The sequence below is a fragment of the Budorcas taxicolor genome, chromosome 19, assembly GCF_023091745.1.
Source record: "Budorcas taxicolor isolate Tak-1 chromosome 19, Takin1.1, whole genome shotgun sequence".
Classification (NCBI taxonomy): domain Eukaryota; kingdom Metazoa; phylum Chordata; class Mammalia; order Artiodactyla; family Bovidae; genus Budorcas; species Budorcas taxicolor.
This window is the reverse complement of record NC_068928.1, coordinates 12,289,743-12,306,242: the sequence shown is the minus strand read 5'-3', so window position 1 is coordinate 12,306,242 and position 16,500 is coordinate 12,289,743. Positions and strand designations below refer to the sequence as shown.

The following is a 16,500-nucleotide window of genomic DNA, read 5'->3' as shown; positions in this document are numbered from 1 at the left end:
GGACTTCTCTGGCAGTCCAGTGTTTTAAGGCTCCATGCCTCCAGTGCAAACTCAAATGCATGAGTTTGATCCCTGGTCGGAAAACTAAGATCCACATGCTGTGTGGCTTAAAAATAAAAATAAAATAAAATGGGTGCATTTTATAGTATATAAATTATACCTTAATAAAGCTGATTTTTTAAAAACATTCGAACACTGAACCACCTATACTTTTTTCTCTACTTTCAGGCATCAATAAGGTTGAATTGTGTCCTCCTCCCCCAAAAAAATTTGTTGAAGTTCTCTCCAGGATGTGACCTTACTTGGAAACAAGGTCTTTGTGATTATACTCAAATCAAGATAAGGTCATACTGGATTAGAGGGGCTCTAATCCATGGCTTTGCCAACAAAGGTCCGTCTAGTCAAGGCTATGGTTTTTCCAGTAGTCATGTATGGATGTGAGAGTTGGACTGTGCAGAAAGCTGAGCACTGAAGAATTGATGCTTTTGAACTGTGGTGTTGGAGAAGACTCTTGAGAGTCCCTTGGACTGCAAGGAGATCCAACCAGTCTATTCTAAAGGAGATCAGTCCTGGGTGTTCATTGGAAGGACTGATGCTAAAGCTGAAACTCCAGTACTTTGGTCACTTCATTTGAAGAGTTGACTCATTGAAAAAGACTCTGATGCTGGGAAGGATTGGGGGCAGGAGGAGAAGGGGACGACAGAGGATGAGATGGCTGGATGGCATCACCGACTCAATGGATGTGAGTTTGAGTGAACTCCGGGAGTTGGTGATGGACAGGGAGGCCTGGCGTGCTGTGATTCATGGGGTCGCAGAGAGTCGGACACGACTGAGCGACTGAACTGAACTGAACTGAATCCATGGCTGTTATCATAGTAACAAGAAAAGGAAATTTGAACAGAGACATAGACAGGGAGAGCATATGCAATAATGGAGGCCACGCTTGGGGTTATGTATCAAAAACCCAGAAATGTCAAGGACTGCCAGCAACCACCTGCTAGGATAAGGCAGGGAAGAAGCCTCCTAGAGCCTTCAGGGAGATGATGGTCCTGTTGATGCCTTGACTTTGGACTTCTTGCCTCCAGAACTTCGAGAGAACACATTTCTCTTGTTTAAAGATATCCAGTTTGGGCTTCCCTGGTGGTTCAGTGGTTAAGAATCAGCCTACCAATGCAGGCGACACAGGGTTGATCCCTGGTCCTGGAAGCTCTCACATGTGACGGAACAACTAAGCCCACGTGCCACAACTACTGAGCTCCACGAGCCTAGAGCCTGCTCTTCTCAACAAGAGAAGCCGCCGCATTGAGAAGCCCGAGCTCCGCAAGGGAAAGTAGCCCCCGGTGGCCACAACTAGAGAAAAGCCCTTGCCCAGCAGCGAAGACCCAGCACAGCCAAAAAGAAATATGTAATATAAATAATATATAAATAACTTTCAAAAAATAAAGATATCCAGTTTGTGGTAATTTGCTACCGTATCCCTAGGAAACTATTACAGGAACATAGAGTTATTTTCATAATTCTATCTCCTGCCTTGAGGGGCTCTTCTAAGAGGAAGCTGTGAGTCAATGAGCTTGAGGTCTGAAAACTTCCCCTCACACCCCTCCCAGTCTCACACGCGACCTCCTGTGGTGCCATCTGGCTCCTATCTCGTGGGTCTCAACACTTGTGGTTTCCCTCCACTTCGTATCCTAAGCCCAGCTTCATATACAGCCCAAGCACGCTACTTGTAACACACGCCATCGTATGTGTGATGCACTATACCACTCCAAACGTTAATGTGTATTTCCTTACCCTCCAGATCATCTTTTTCTTCTTCTTCTTCCAGAAGAGACTTTTGACGACCTACAGTTAGCTCTAAATTTCCCCCGGCTTTCGGGAAATGGGGGTGGAGGGTGGGGATATCACTGTGCAAGGTCAGGAACAAAAATCAATACATTTTTGTTTTTGTTTATTTGTTTTTGTTTTTGACTGCGTGGCATGCAGGATCTTAGTTCCCTGACCAAGGGTTGAACCTGTGCCCGCTGCAGTGGAGGCATGGAGCCCTAACCACTGGACCACCAGGAAGTGCCAATACAGGTTTATTGAGAAGCTCGAAGGCTACTTCTGTATTGTAAAGCAAAAAAATATTGAGAAAGGTGATGCAAAGTAGAGGACCAGACAGGTGTGAGTCCTAAGTTGCTTCAGCCGTGTCCGACTCTTTGCAAGCAGACAGGTGGAGAGTGAGAATTTGACCCGCTCTCCTCACTCCCACCCCCACACACAAGACTCTAAACTCCGAAGGGGAGAAGGACCAAGTAGCAACAAATCTAAGCACACTGTATTTTAAATAGGCATTGAGATCTAATGGAATTTGACTTGAGATCAGAAATTGCAATTGAATAGCACTTCTATTTTATACACACCATATGCTTGTAGGGGGCTTCCCAGGGGACACTAGTGGTAAAGAATCCACCTGCCAATGCAGAAGCTCTCTGGGTTGGGAAGATCCCCTGGAGGAGAAAATGGCAATGCACTTCAGTATTTTTGCTGGGAGAATCCCATGGACCGAGGAGCTTGGCAGGACTGAGGAGCTTGGCTGGCTACAGTCCATGGGGCCGAAAAGAGTTGAACACGACTGAGTGTCTGAGCATGACATCTGTAGGTCCCTAGGACTGAGCACCTTTTTTTATTTAATTAAATTATTTCCCATGGGATCACAGTTTCCTGACTAGGGGTGGAAACCACACCCCCTGCGTTGGGAGCTCAGGGTCTTAACCACTGGACGACCAGGGAAGTACCCCATGAGCATGCTTTTAACTGCTCACTGTCTCATTTACCTAACCCAAGTACCAGCCCTGTTCTTTCTTTGTTGCTTTTGTTGATACCTTGTAATGCTTTTAATGATTTCTTGAACTTTGGGGCTTTTTCTGGGGAAGGATTCAGCTACTTGTGGAATTACTACTTGACCACTCCTCTGCTAAATCTTCTGAGGTCCCAAACATCTCTGGGGTCCCTGAAATAGTAACGGTTGATAGACCGCCTGTTTTCTGAACTATCATATCTGAGAAAGAGGTTCTTCCTATTTCCCTTTCACTGTAAGAGCACAGCCTTTCTTTCTGATAAGCACCTCTCCTCCCTCTCCTGCTGATGACCTATAGTCTACTCTGCGGATTCTGTACCAAAACCACTGTTTGTTTCTTTGTTTCAAGTTTCCTGTAAGTGACTCTGCCCTCTGCCAGAGGTCCTTCTTCCACCTCTCTCAACCGAATTCATAAAGCTGAGGATTTCAAATGCAGATTTGCTTCCTCTTTTTAAAAATTGTCTTCATTTATTTTTGGCTGTGTGGATCTTCATTGCTGCGGGGGCTACCCTCTACTTGCGGCCTGCGGGCTTCCCATTGCCATGGCTTCCCTTGTTATGGAGCACGGGCTCTGGCGTGCTTGGCCTTCAGTCATTGCGGCGCGTGGGCTCAGTAGTTGCAGCTCCCAGGCTCTAGGGCACAGGGTCAGTAGTTGTGGTGCACGGGCTTAGTTGCTCCTTGACAGGTGGGATCTTCCTGGACCAGGGATTGAACCCTTGTCTCCTGCACTGACACGTGGATTTTTCACCACGGAGCCACCAGGGAAACCCTTCTCCCACCTTTTTTCAAGCAGCTAAACACACAGTTCCCATGGGTTCTTCCTATCTGTTGTGGTTGAACCAACACTGTAGACTTTTAAAATCCACAAATTCAAGGCCCCTCTAATGACCACTCAGGATCCCTACTCAGCAAAGAATGGGAGGTTGATAGTAGTGTATCAGTCAAATTCCTTTGAATTTATAAACATAGAAAAAGCACTGCTACGTGCTCAGGGGAGGAAAGAAAAAAGGAAAGGAATTTGATGAAGTAGCTCAGAAATCGTGGAAATAATAGTAGTCTTTTTTTGTTATTGCCATTTTGACCATTTTTAAGTGCACCACTCAGTGACACTTAATTAGTGCCAAATCACAATATTGCCCAATTGTTACCACTATTTCCAAAACTTTTTCATCATCCCAGACAGAAACTGCACTCGTTGAGCAATTGTTCCCCATTCTCCCAGCCCCTGGTAAACTCTATTCTACTTCCTATTCTCTGCAAATCTGATTAGTCTAGGTACCTCACATAGGTGGAATCATACAATATGTTTTCTTTTGTGGCTGGCTTATTTCACATAGCTTTCGAGGTTCATCCATGTTGTAGTATGTATCAGAACTTCATTCCTTTTTAGCTGAATAATATCCCACAGTTTACATAGGCCACATTTGTTTATCCATTCATCTTTGGAAGCACAATTGGGCTGCTAGATTTCTGGCATTGTGAGTAATGCTGCGGTGAACATGAATGTACAAATATCTAAGTCCCTGTTTTCAGTTCTTGTGGTATATACCCAGGACTTGATCATATGCCAGTTCTGTCTTTAATTTTTTTGAGAAACCACCATACTGTTCTCCGTAAATTCATTTTTAAGTAAGATTTCTTTCTTCCTTTTATACTGATTCTTTATGTGATTTAGAAAGTATTTCTCAAATGTGAGCATATCGGAACACTTAGAATGGATAAAATAATCTTGCCCGTGTCCATTTCTGCAAAAAAATTGGGGTTTTGCTAGAGATTGCATTGAATCTGTAGATCTCTTTGAGTAGTACCCACATCTTAAACAATATTAAGTCTTCCAATCCATTATACAAGATATCTTACCTCTGAGTTAGGTCTTCATTTTCATCCAGCTTTGTATATAGTTCTCAGTTTACCAAGTTTTGTACCTCTGTGGTTAAATCTATCCTGAAGTATTTCATTCTTGTTGAGGAGCTATTGTTCTGTGGACTTTTAAGGTTTATTTTCTTAGCAACTTTCAAATATGTAATACAGATTTAATAGGGACAAAGTGGGTGATTAAATGGTTAATCCCAGGACTTGTCTGGTGGTCCAGTGGTTAAGAGCCCGTCTGCCAATGCAGAGGCCATGGGTTCCATCCCTGGTCTGAGACGCTATCACATGCCTCAGGGCAACTAAGCCCGTGCACCACAACTCTGCAACAAGAGAAGCCACTGCAATGAGAAGCAATCACAACTAGAGAGAGCCATCCTGCTTGCTGCAACTAGAGGAAGCCCATGCACAGCAGCGAAGACCCAGTGCAGCCAAAAACAGGTGAGTAAAAAAAAAAATTTAAAGGGGAGAAAGTGTTTGAAAAAATAGTTAATAGAAAAAAAAGGAGAAAAAAATATGGGAGACCCCTGTGAAGTAATGATTACTCAAGAGAGCAGGTTTGCTGAACCACAAAACCAAGCAGGATTGCTTAGCAACAAAACCATGCAACCGAAGCACGAGATATGCCCCCAAACAATAAAACAATGGTGGCATGAGACACATATCCTGCCCAGTGAGCTCAGGAAGTTAATAATCCCTAGGACATGCTCTCTGCACACATAAAAACAAAAAAACGATAATTTATGGACTTAGTTTGACCACACAGGGACAAGAAAACTCCCCTGCCCAACCTGGAGAAGGAGCTGATGATGGAAGCATGACGTCTACTCAAGAAAGACAAAGGAGTTCTTCTCTCCCTCCCCACTTTTCCTTTGATTATAAAACTGTAGTCCAGTAAGTTCTTGGAGCATGGCAGCCCCTCACCCACCTGTTTATAAACCTCACAAGTGTCCTAGTCTAATAAGTGACTTTTATAGTCATCATTTTGCCTCTCACTGAATTCTTTCTGCACTGAGACATAAAGGACTGTGGTACCAGAGCTCTCTGGGGCCCCCAAAATAACACCAAATGGTTTCACAAATTCTTAACTATAGTCACCATGCTGTGCATCACATCCCCATGGCTTCTTTGGAATTGTTTTCTTAATTTCCTTTTCATATTTTTTATAATTGGTATACAGAAATACAACTGATTTTTGTTTGTTTTTTTTGTTATCTTGCAATTTTACTCAAATTAGTTATTAGCTCTAACAGTTTTTTAATGTGTTTTTTAGCATGTTCTACATATAAGATCATATCATCTGCAAATAGAGGTCATTTTATTTCTTCTTTTCCAATTTGGATACCTTTTATTTCTTTTTCTTGCCTACTTGCTCTTCCTATATTGGAAAGAATTGACATTAGAACAGTCCAGTCACCTCACAGAACTTCTCTTTAGGATACTGCCATAAGGCATCTCTATCCTAAACTATTTTTATGCATCTGCATCTAAGGTTGCAAATCCTGGGAGACAGAATTGGCACATGCCCATAACTTCTGGGCCAATGGCCTCATCCTTGCAGGTGAGGTGTTGTAAGATTAGCCTTGCTTGGGCCATAGACCTACTCTCTGCCTAGAGAGTAAGTCTAACACCAGAAGAAAGCAATGGAAGAGATGCCGAGAGGATAAAACCAATTAAGTACTTCGGTAGTTGAGAGTCCCACAAACAAACCACCAATCTGATCTGCAAAGGTTAATCTCTAGGTGTCTGCTTTCTTATCAGTTTGCTGGAGATAAGCAAAAAGTCTGATGTTGGTACTTTCCTGTCCATTCAAAGTGGAGGACAATTTCTGTGAGGCAATAAGCAAGTTGTCTATTTTGGGTCAAAGCATTATATGAAATGTCCAAGAGAGAAGGGGGAACTCTGGTGCCCCAAACCATACAGAACCTGTTTATGATCCTAAGAAAAATCAGGGTCAGCAAATACTTCCTATACTGAGACCTGGAACCCAGATGACCCTTGAGTTTCTGTAGCTCACCATGGACTGGCAACAGAAATCTCTCTTACATCCTGACCTTAAGTAACATCTTTCTTGTCTACTTAAAGTATCCTCAAAGGACCTGGTTTCTTAGAAGCGGCATATCCTCTTTGAAACCAGATGTTGTCTTTGTAACTTTGGATCATTCTTCATTTAGGCAAGAGTGAATCTTGTAACATAATTTTATACATATGTATGCTATTTTGCAAATGCCCCCTGGTGGACAGAACTAGTATAACAGTTCAGTTCAGTCGCTCAGTCATGTCCAACTTTTTGCGACTCCATGGACTGCAGCACGCCAGGCCTCCCTGTCCATCACCAACTCCCAGAGTTTACTCAAACTCATGTCCATTGAGTCGGTGATGCCATCCAGCCATCTCATCCTCTGTTGTCCCCTTCTCCTCCTGCCTTCAATCTTTCCCAGCATCAGGGTCTTTTCCAATGAGTCACTTCTTTGCATCAGGTGGCCAAAGTATTGGAGCTTCAGTTTCAGCATCAGTCCTTCCAATGAATGTTCAGGACTGATTTCCTTTAGGAAATTAGGACTGACTGGTTGAATCTCCTTGCAGTCCAAGGGACTCTCAAGAGTCTTCTCCAACACCACAGTTCAAAAGCATCAATTCTTTGGCACTCAGCTTTCTCTCTAGTCCAACTCTCATATTCATACATGACCACTGGAAAATCCATAGCCTTAACTAGATGGACCTTTGTTGGCAAAGTAATGTCTCTGACCAAAATGTCACTTGAGAATAATAGAAAGGACCTGGGGATGAACGAACTTTCCACTTGGGTCTACTCACAACACACATCAGCCCTAGAGAGCTTCAGATGACTCCACCATCTTTTCTCTTTGTCTCTTCTGCTCCCCTCCAAGTTAATCACAATACAATCATTAAAAGGAAAGTATTTGCTTTTGCAATTCATCTTGTCCAAGTTCTTGCTTATTGTGATAATCAAGATATTTGGGGAAAATATATGGAGTAAAGGTTCAGGTGCTGAGCAATGTTGCTGTTGTTTAGTCACTAAGTCGTATCTGACTCTTTCGAGACCCCATGGACTGTGGATCACCAGGCTCCTCTGGCCATGGGATTTTCCAAGCATGAATACTGGAGTGAGTTACCATTTCCTTCTCCAGAGGGTCTTCCTGACCCAGGGATAGAACCCGCATCTCCCGCATTGCGGGCAGATTCTTTTACCATTGAGCCAACTGAGAAGCCCCAGGCAATGATGGGAAGTTAGTAGTGGATAAGTTCACTCTCCAACAGTATAGAACACTCATACCCAACAGGAAAATCAGTAAACCCAAAATCCCATGTATCATGTGAGAATCAATAGGTGCCTTATTATTTACAAAATAATGTAAGTCATGACTTTTTCTCCCCATCCATAACAGCAGTAACTAAAACCTCTGAAAACTTTTTAAACAAAGGTAAGAAGCATTCCATGACCTCTGACATAGAACCCTTCTAGACAAGATCCTTCAAATCTTCTCTTGAGAAATATCACAGTAACACTGAAATCCAATTTCTGGACTTAGGCGGAAAAATTATCTGAAACTTACGCAAGTACTTGAAACTCCAAATTATATGTGATTTGACCTTTACTGAGCCATGACAGGACTTCTCCAGTGGCTCAGCCACAAAGCACCCACCTGCAATGCAGGAGATGCAGGACACGCGGGTTCGGTCCCTGGGTCAGGAAGATCCCCTGGAGGAGGGCCTGGCAACCCACTCCAGTATTCCTGCCTGGAGAATCCTATGGACAGAGGAGCCTGGTGGGCTACAGTCCATGGGGCCACAAAGAGTCGGACATGACTGAAGGGGCTGAGCACGCACATACAAGCCATTACAGCCCTTTTCTGTTTCTTTCCCCTGTTGCTCTAGCCTAGATTTAGGGAAACTGTACATTTTCTCCCTCTCTGCCCCCAGAATTTTCACATTTGAATTTCAGCCAGAGGAAGTGACACAAATAAACCCCCATCTCAAGTTGTGTCATCTATAATGGTTTCTTCATTTTTAAAAAATTTTTAAAAAATTTATTCGTTTTGGCCACACCACAGGGCATGCAGGATCTTACCTGGGGATCAAACCTGCACTCCTGCAGTGGAGGCACAAGTCTTAACCACTGGACTGCTGAGAAAGTCCCAACAATGGTTTCTGATGAAAATTTTTAAAGAATTAGAGGAGGGGACTGTATTTATGCATACATGCACATATTATTGTACATCATTCTCAAACTTCTAACTACAACATTAAACTTAAAACTATAACAACAACAACAACAAAAAAAAAACAGAGAGAGAGGAGACTTGCCTGGCGGTCCGGTGGTTAAGAATCCGGCTGCCAATGTAGGGGACGTGGGTTCGATCCCTGAACTAGAAGATCCCACGTGCCAGGAGGCAACCGAATCCAGGCACTACAGCTGCTGAAACCTGAGAGCTCTAGGGCCCTTGTTCCACAAGAGAAGCCCCGCAAGGAGAAGCCAGAACACCGCAGCTAGAGAGTAGCCCCCACCAGCCACAGCTGGAGAAAATGAAGTAGCAACAAAGACCCAGCTCAGCCAAAAGTCAAGACGAAATCGGAGGAGGGGACCTGGCAGACCCTCTGGGTTCTTACAGTGAGTCGCGTGGACCCGTCTCTGCTTTCAGAAGCAGCTGTAGTGGTTAGTTCCGTGTGAGCTCAGGTGTACCTAGCACTAATTGAAGAGATAGCCCATGACTGTCTACATATTCTGCCCCAGGACATTTCCCGGTGCCACAGGAACCTGCTAGACCCACAGACAAAGTATAGTCTGGAGCAAAGTCATCCAAAGGGGAACGGGGGTGGATGCTGATCCAGCCTCCCACCCTTCAGATGCACCATTCTGGGAGGCGTTCTGCGGTTTCTCAGGAGTAGTTTCTCGGGCTAACTGGAGCCCCTGATGCCCACAGCAACCATCTAGATAATGACCCTTACATGGCCTCTTCCTTCTCTGGTTCACTCTCCTCAGGCCCTCCTGGGGTCATCTTCCAAATAAACTACCTTCACTCAATTCTTTGTCTCAGGCTCTGCTTTCAGGCGAACTCAGGAGTCATTACTGGTATTTTCGGTACAGGGACTTAGATATCTTGGCACCTGGTCCCTCTAAGGAACTATGGCTGGGGATGGTTGTAAGAAGGAGAGAAGACTGCAGAGAACAGAGACAGGTAAAGCAGAGGACTTCCCTGGTGGTCCCCTGGCTGAGACTCCATGTTCCCAACGCAGGGGTCTCTGGTTTGATACCTGATCAGAGAACTAGATCCCATATGCTGCAACTAAGAATTCGCAAGCCACAGCGAAGACTCAGCCACAGTCAAATAAATAAACAAATATTAAAGAAAAAAAGGATGAAGGGGGAGAGAAAAGAATCCAGAACTGGACAAGGCGGAAGAGGAACGGCTTTGATGGAATGGGAAAGAGGGTGAATGGAGATCCTGGACCATCCAAAAGGGAGCACCGACCTTCACTCCAGGGAGGAGCCCAGGACTGAGGCTATGGTGACATATGGTCTGCCTCCCTGCTGTCCTCCTAATTCATATTCTGATAGCTCTAATGATTGTGTGAGTCCCCGACAGAGGCAAGAGCAAGCAGTCATGGCTATTGCCTCCACTCCAGGGCTTCCCTGGTGGCTCAGAGGTTAAAGCGTCTGCCTGGAATGCAGGAGACCGGGGTTCGATCCCTGGGTCGGGAAGATCCCCTGGAGAAGGAAATGGCAACCCACTTCAGTACTCTTGCCTGGAGAATCCCATGGAGGGAGAAGCCTGGTAGGCTACAGTCCAAAGAGTTGGACACGACTGAGCGACTTCACTTTCACTTTCCAGAGATGATACATGACAAACACGAAAATTCTAAGGACAGAAGGGAGTGCATGGTCCAGGCCCTATGCCCGAGGATCCCTAGTTCATTCCTACTCTTCCTTAGCCCCTCGTTTCCCTGCTTTTCTTGATACTCCTCGCTGCCCATGGGGCTTGCCCAGCAGCTCAGCGGTAAAGAATCCGCCTGCAATGCAGGAGACGCAGGAGACATGGGTTCAGTCCCTGGGTCGGGAAGATCCCCTGGAGGAGGGCATGGAAATCCACGTCAGTATTCTTGCCTGGAGAATCCCACAGACAGAGGAGCCTGGGGGGCTACAGTCCATGGGGTCGCAAAGAGTCAGACATGACTGAAGGGACTGAGCACCAGCTGGCCATAGGGTAGATTTTCATGGTAAATTAGAGGAAGGCAAAGGCCACTGTGGCTCTTCACTTTCCCCCTGTGGATCTGAGTCTCAGGTTCGGGAGTGGGGGCCCAGTCTCAATCCCAGGGTCACTTTTGAATCTTCACAGGATCACATTATTGTATCACTTTCCCTTTTCACCCTCTGGACTTCCCTGGTGACTCAGACGGTAAAGAATCCACCTGCAATGCAGGAGACCTGGGTTCAGAAAATCCTCTGGAGAAGGGAATGACTACCCACTCCAGTATTCTTACCAGGAAAATCCCACGGACAGAGGAGCCTGAAGGACTACTGTCCATGGGATTGCAAAGAGTTAGACAGGACTGAGCCTCATTTTCATCCTCTAATTTCTCCAGAGGAATAATTCCCTTCTTCTCACACTCCTTTAGAATGAGGTTCTAGATCTTGTTATTCATTCCCTAACCTTATGAAGAAAAATTATAGTTCATTAGGTGAACTTTCCTTGCAGTCCAGGGATTAAGCCTCCGAGCTCCCAATGCAGGGGCCAGGTTCGATCCCTGGTCAGGGAACTAGATTCTGCTTGCTGCAACTAAGAGTTTGCATGCTGCAAAAAAAAAAAAAAAAAAAAGATCCTATTTGCCACAACTAAGACCTGGTGCAGTCCAATAAAATTTTTTTAAAGTTACTTAGGAACAGGAGGTACCCTTTACCATGGATATCCCTATGGCTTTCACCCTTTACCAAGGGACTGTTGTGAGAACGCATGCCTTCAAACTATAGGCAGTTTACCGGATCTCCTTAGCTTTCACTTTTGTTTTGCAAAGAGCCTGAAAGTCAGAAATCAGTGAATAAGACCTTCTCCATTTCCACATCTCTCCTGTGCAAACCTTGTGCATTCACACAGCATTTCAGGATCCCTGGAATATGTTAGAGATTTCCAGAGTGCCCCATGATTATCTAGTTCTCCAAGGTATACTCAGATTCCCAGCCTGCCTCTTGCTAACTCCACTGAAAGCAGAGCCTCAGGGAGCTGCTACGTTGCCAGTGGATGGCTATTGTTTTGATAATGCCCTGGGAGCAGGGTTATTTTGTTCTGTTGCGCTGAAGTCTGAGTCAAATCAAACAGCCACAACTGCCTAAGAATAGAGATTTTCCAGGGAGCTCCAAGTTCAGACAAAATATTGACTGTGCTCTGGGGGTGTTGCTTTTCAATGAGCTCCACAAGAGGTCAGTCCTCTCCATTGGCTGAAAGACTGCTGGCTTTCTGTGGCTACCACCCACCTGAGCTGGGGAGGGAGGGGATGGAAAGAGTATCCCATTCACAAAATACCACTGATCCCATTTTCTAAGCACAGTCCTGTCGTTTCTCTCAGATAGATGATTTTCAGTTTGCTCTGTGGCTTTGGTTAGTTTCCCAAGTTCTGAAAAGGTTGATGTTCGTTGTTTTGCTTGTATTTTCACTGGTTTTTTGTGGGAGAGTTTGTTCACTGAGGTCCTCACTCTGTCATTCTGGAAGCTGATCTCCAGGCAAGCTCATTCCTAAACATGGTTCGTTCTTACATATCCCCCACCTCTCAGCAGAGTCTTTACTTAGAGTTTGTCCTGCTTCAGACTTAGAGTCAGTTGTGATTTAAACTTATTCTGGTGTGGACTATTTCAGTTATCCTTAAGGTGTACAGTTCTCTTAAATGGAACTTCCAGAAGTCATTGTGTTAGTGGAAGCACACTGATTGAAACCGCCCTCCCTGGCCAGGCACCAGCTATTTGCATGAGTTGTTTTACTACAGGAGATGCTGGTAAGGAACACGGAACTAATAAGCCACCACCAACCAGAAGAGTTCAGGAAAGGTCAAAAGGAGACACCACGTGTCCGATCACCTCCCGGAATCCTTCTCTCTGGCATCCATCTTGGCTGAAGAAGGTGTGCACCACCAGGAAGGACTCTGAGTCAGAATGATTGGCTAAAGACAACGCAGAAACTAATCCCATCAACATAAAACCTGAGACTGAAAGCCATGTAGCAGAGCTGTTCTCCTGGGTTCCTTTACCCTGCTGCTCTCCACCCGGGTGCCCTTTCCCAATAAAATCTCTTGCTTTGCCAGCACATGTGTCTCCTCAGACAGTTCACTTCTGAGTGTTAGAGAAGAGCCCGGTTTCGGGCCCTGGAAGGGGTCCTGCTTCCCGCAACAGTTGGAACGTATTCATCAGATCATCCCACTTCCCTGGCAATCCAGTGGTTAAGAATCTACATGTCCAAAAAGAAAAAAAGAATCTGCCTGCCAACGCAGGAGACACAAGTTTGATCCCTGGTCTGGGAAGATCCCACATGCGAGAAGCAACGAGGCCGGTGCACTGCAGCTTCTGAAGCCCAAGTTCCCTAGAGCCTGCACTCCACAGCAAGAAAGAAGCTACCAGAACAAGAAGCCTGTGCGCCTCAACAAAGAGTAGCCCCTGCCACTAGAGAAAGCCCACGTGCAGCAACAGAGAGGCAGGGAAGCACACCGCCCCCTCCCCCCACCCAAAAAATAAAACATTCCACTAGCCTGCTGCACAGCAGAAGACTGCTTACTGAAACAGCACCCTGGGCAGAAGGTGATAACTTGAGAACTGTCAAGTTCCCTGCACAAGTGCCCTGGCTGGAACAAATCCCAGTAGCTTCTTCCTGTCCTCGTTTTTATCCAGCTTGTCATCCAGGGTGTGTTCTTGATCCACCATTGCTAACTATGGGGAAGGAAATGCATGGTGGGCTATTTGGGAGGAGGCGCTAATCTCTCCTACTTAGCTGTGGACCTTTTGCCTGGTATTAGTGGAGCCAATCAATAATATCTTATCTCCAGACGTCTCAGTCCTTCCCCTAAGAATCAGCTCAGATTGTTTCCACGCCAGTCATGACTTTACTACTGGGACACGAACCATGCCTTTTTGGGATCCCAGTTGATAATCTGACAAAAGTTTTCGGTCATTAGTGAGTTTTTGTTAACCTCCAATGATTGAATGTGAGTGAAAGAAACATACACCAACTCCTCTCTCTCCATGTAATTGATTTAAATAAAGGAATATTAACATCAATGATGAGAACACATGTCATTGATGAAACAAGGGAAGGGCGACATGGATATATACCACAATCATTTCTGCTGGATCATTGTCACCTGGGACTCAATTTAAGACTAAAACCTACACCTTTCATTTCTGAGAGATTAGTGTAGTATCATGAAAACTGAATAGAGGAAATCCTAGCAGATCCTCACTAATACCCACTAAACAGAGAAATACAGTCTCCTAGAAAAGGCAGTTTGTGTGTGTGTGTGGTTTTGTTTTGTTTTTTTTTTTAGAGATGGGGCCATTTCTACATGGAATTTCTTTTAATGCTATAGATTAATAGCACCTGCACATAGTTGAGGAACGAAAAGGAGGCCATGAAAACAGAAAAACCTGTGGAGAAGTCTTTCCCTGACTGTACATCCCATTAAAGCAAGAAGCTCATCTCAGGGCTGAGGGAAGTTCCCTTATATTTAGGGGCAACTGACCCCATGAGGAAATTCAACTTACAAAACAACCAGGAAGGAAGCCAGACACATGAACCTGAAGCAGAAGCCGAGCCAAACAAGAGAATAGATCCCCAAAACTATTACCTGGAACAGAAATTTGAACAAACAATAGATAAAAGTCTACCTGGAGGAACTTCTAGACGAGACAACCTATGACTCTAACTTCCTCTCAATTCTGTGCAGAAAACTGACATTCTGAACTTATTATTTAAACCCACATAATGAAGGACTCCAAGAGCAGCCAGGTAAATAGTGAGAGACCCAAAGAAAATAAACGCAGAATATTTATAGTCAATTATCAAATCCTTCTAAATCAGAGGTTGGCAAAGTTTTTCTTATAGGGCCAGATGGATAAACATTTTTGGCTTTGTGGGCCAAGAGACACAGTGAAAGCTCTTATTATTTAAAAATGTAATCATTAAAATGTAAAAACTATTTTTAACCTGTGGGCTGTTAAAAACAAAATTAGCCCCTGGCCAGATATGGCCCATGGGCTGTAGTTTGCTGGTCTAGACTTGTTGATATTGTTTAGTCGCCAAGTTGTATCCGATTCTTTTGTGATGCTATGGACTGCCGCCCGCCAGGCTCCTCCGTCCATGGGATTTCCCAGGCAAGAATACTGGAGTGGGGGGCCTTGTCAAAAGGAGTCAGCCCATCTCAGAGTCCATGCACCCTCCCTTGCCCACGCAGCTTTAGTCATGGCATCTGGCAACGCGCGTATCGGAAAACCCGCCCTGGAATTCCAGGCTCCCCCAGTGGTGGATGGTGCCTTCACGAAGGTGAAGCTTTCTGAGTACAAAGGAAAATACAGGGCCTGCTTTTTCTCCCATCTGCAATTTACCTTTGTGTGCCCCACGGAGATCATCGCTTTCAGCAACATGCTACGGAGTTGCAGAAGCTGAACTGCAAAGTGCTGAGCATCTCCGTGGACTCTCAGTTCACTCACTTGGCTTGGATCAACACCCCCCAGAAGGAGGGAGGCTTGGGCCCCCGAACATCCGCCTGCTGGCCCATGTAACCAGAAACTTGTCCCGTGATTATGGTCCCAAGGAAGACGAAGGCATTGCCTACAGGGGCCTCTGTATCATCGATGGCAAGGGTGATCCCCAGATCACCCGCAGTGATTTGCCTGTTGGGTACTCCGTGGATGAGGCTCTGCGGCTGGTCCAGGCCATACAGTTCACAGGGGAACACGAGGAAGTCTGTCCCGCTGGCTGGGTGCCAGACAGTCACACAGTCAAGCCCAGCGTGAACCACAACAACGGAATCTTTCTCTGAACACAACCAGGCTGGCAGATGGGTGGCAAGCTTGGGCTCTTGGCCACCATCTGTGCCCCTACCTGTGTGTACCCCTTACTGACCCAGGAAAGGCCAGACCTGCCTCTTTAGACTCGACGGTCCAAGATGGAAGAGGGGCTAAGCCAAGGCCTTCTTAACCTCCTAGCTGAGAGCTAGGTGAATGGTGACCCCTTCTTTGGAGCCCACATAACTGGGAACCGGCCTAGAGGTGATTAATAAGTGTTAGTGCATGCGTGTGTGCTAAGTTGCTTCAGTCGTGTCTGACCCTTTGCAACCCCATGGACTGTAGCCCACCAGGCTCCTCTGTCCACGGGATTCTCCAGGCAAGAGTACTAGACTGGGCCATTTCCTATTCCAGGGGATTTTCTAACCCATGTCTTCTGCACTGGAAGGCGAATTCTTTACCACTGAACCACTAGGGAAGCCCGATCTAGACTTATCCTCACTCAAATATGAATAATGAGGAAAATCACTGGATCTGTGACTTATGAAACACAGCAGAAAAAGATAGATACAGCATACAGAGAGAGAGATATTAGCAAAGATAGTTTAGGTTGTGTCAGAAATCCAATTTAAACTATCTTCAGGGAAAAAGGATTAGTGGCTCAAATAACTGAGCAGCGCTGGTGGGTCAAAAGGGGGAGCAAAGTGATCTTTCCCTTCCGTCTCTCTTGTCAGCTCTTCTCTGTGATTCGGTTGCTTTCCGTCTGCAGATGTCAAAGAAATATATT

General features: G+C 45.3%; 1 pseudogene; it reads left to right on the top strand.

The window, feature by feature from the left end:
* The first annotated feature begins 15,168 nt into the window (after nucleotides 1–15,168).
* Nucleotides 15,169–15,830, top strand: LOC128064813 (peroxiredoxin-2-like; annotated as a pseudogene).
* The last annotated feature ends 670 nt before the right edge of the window (nucleotides 15,831–16,500 follow it).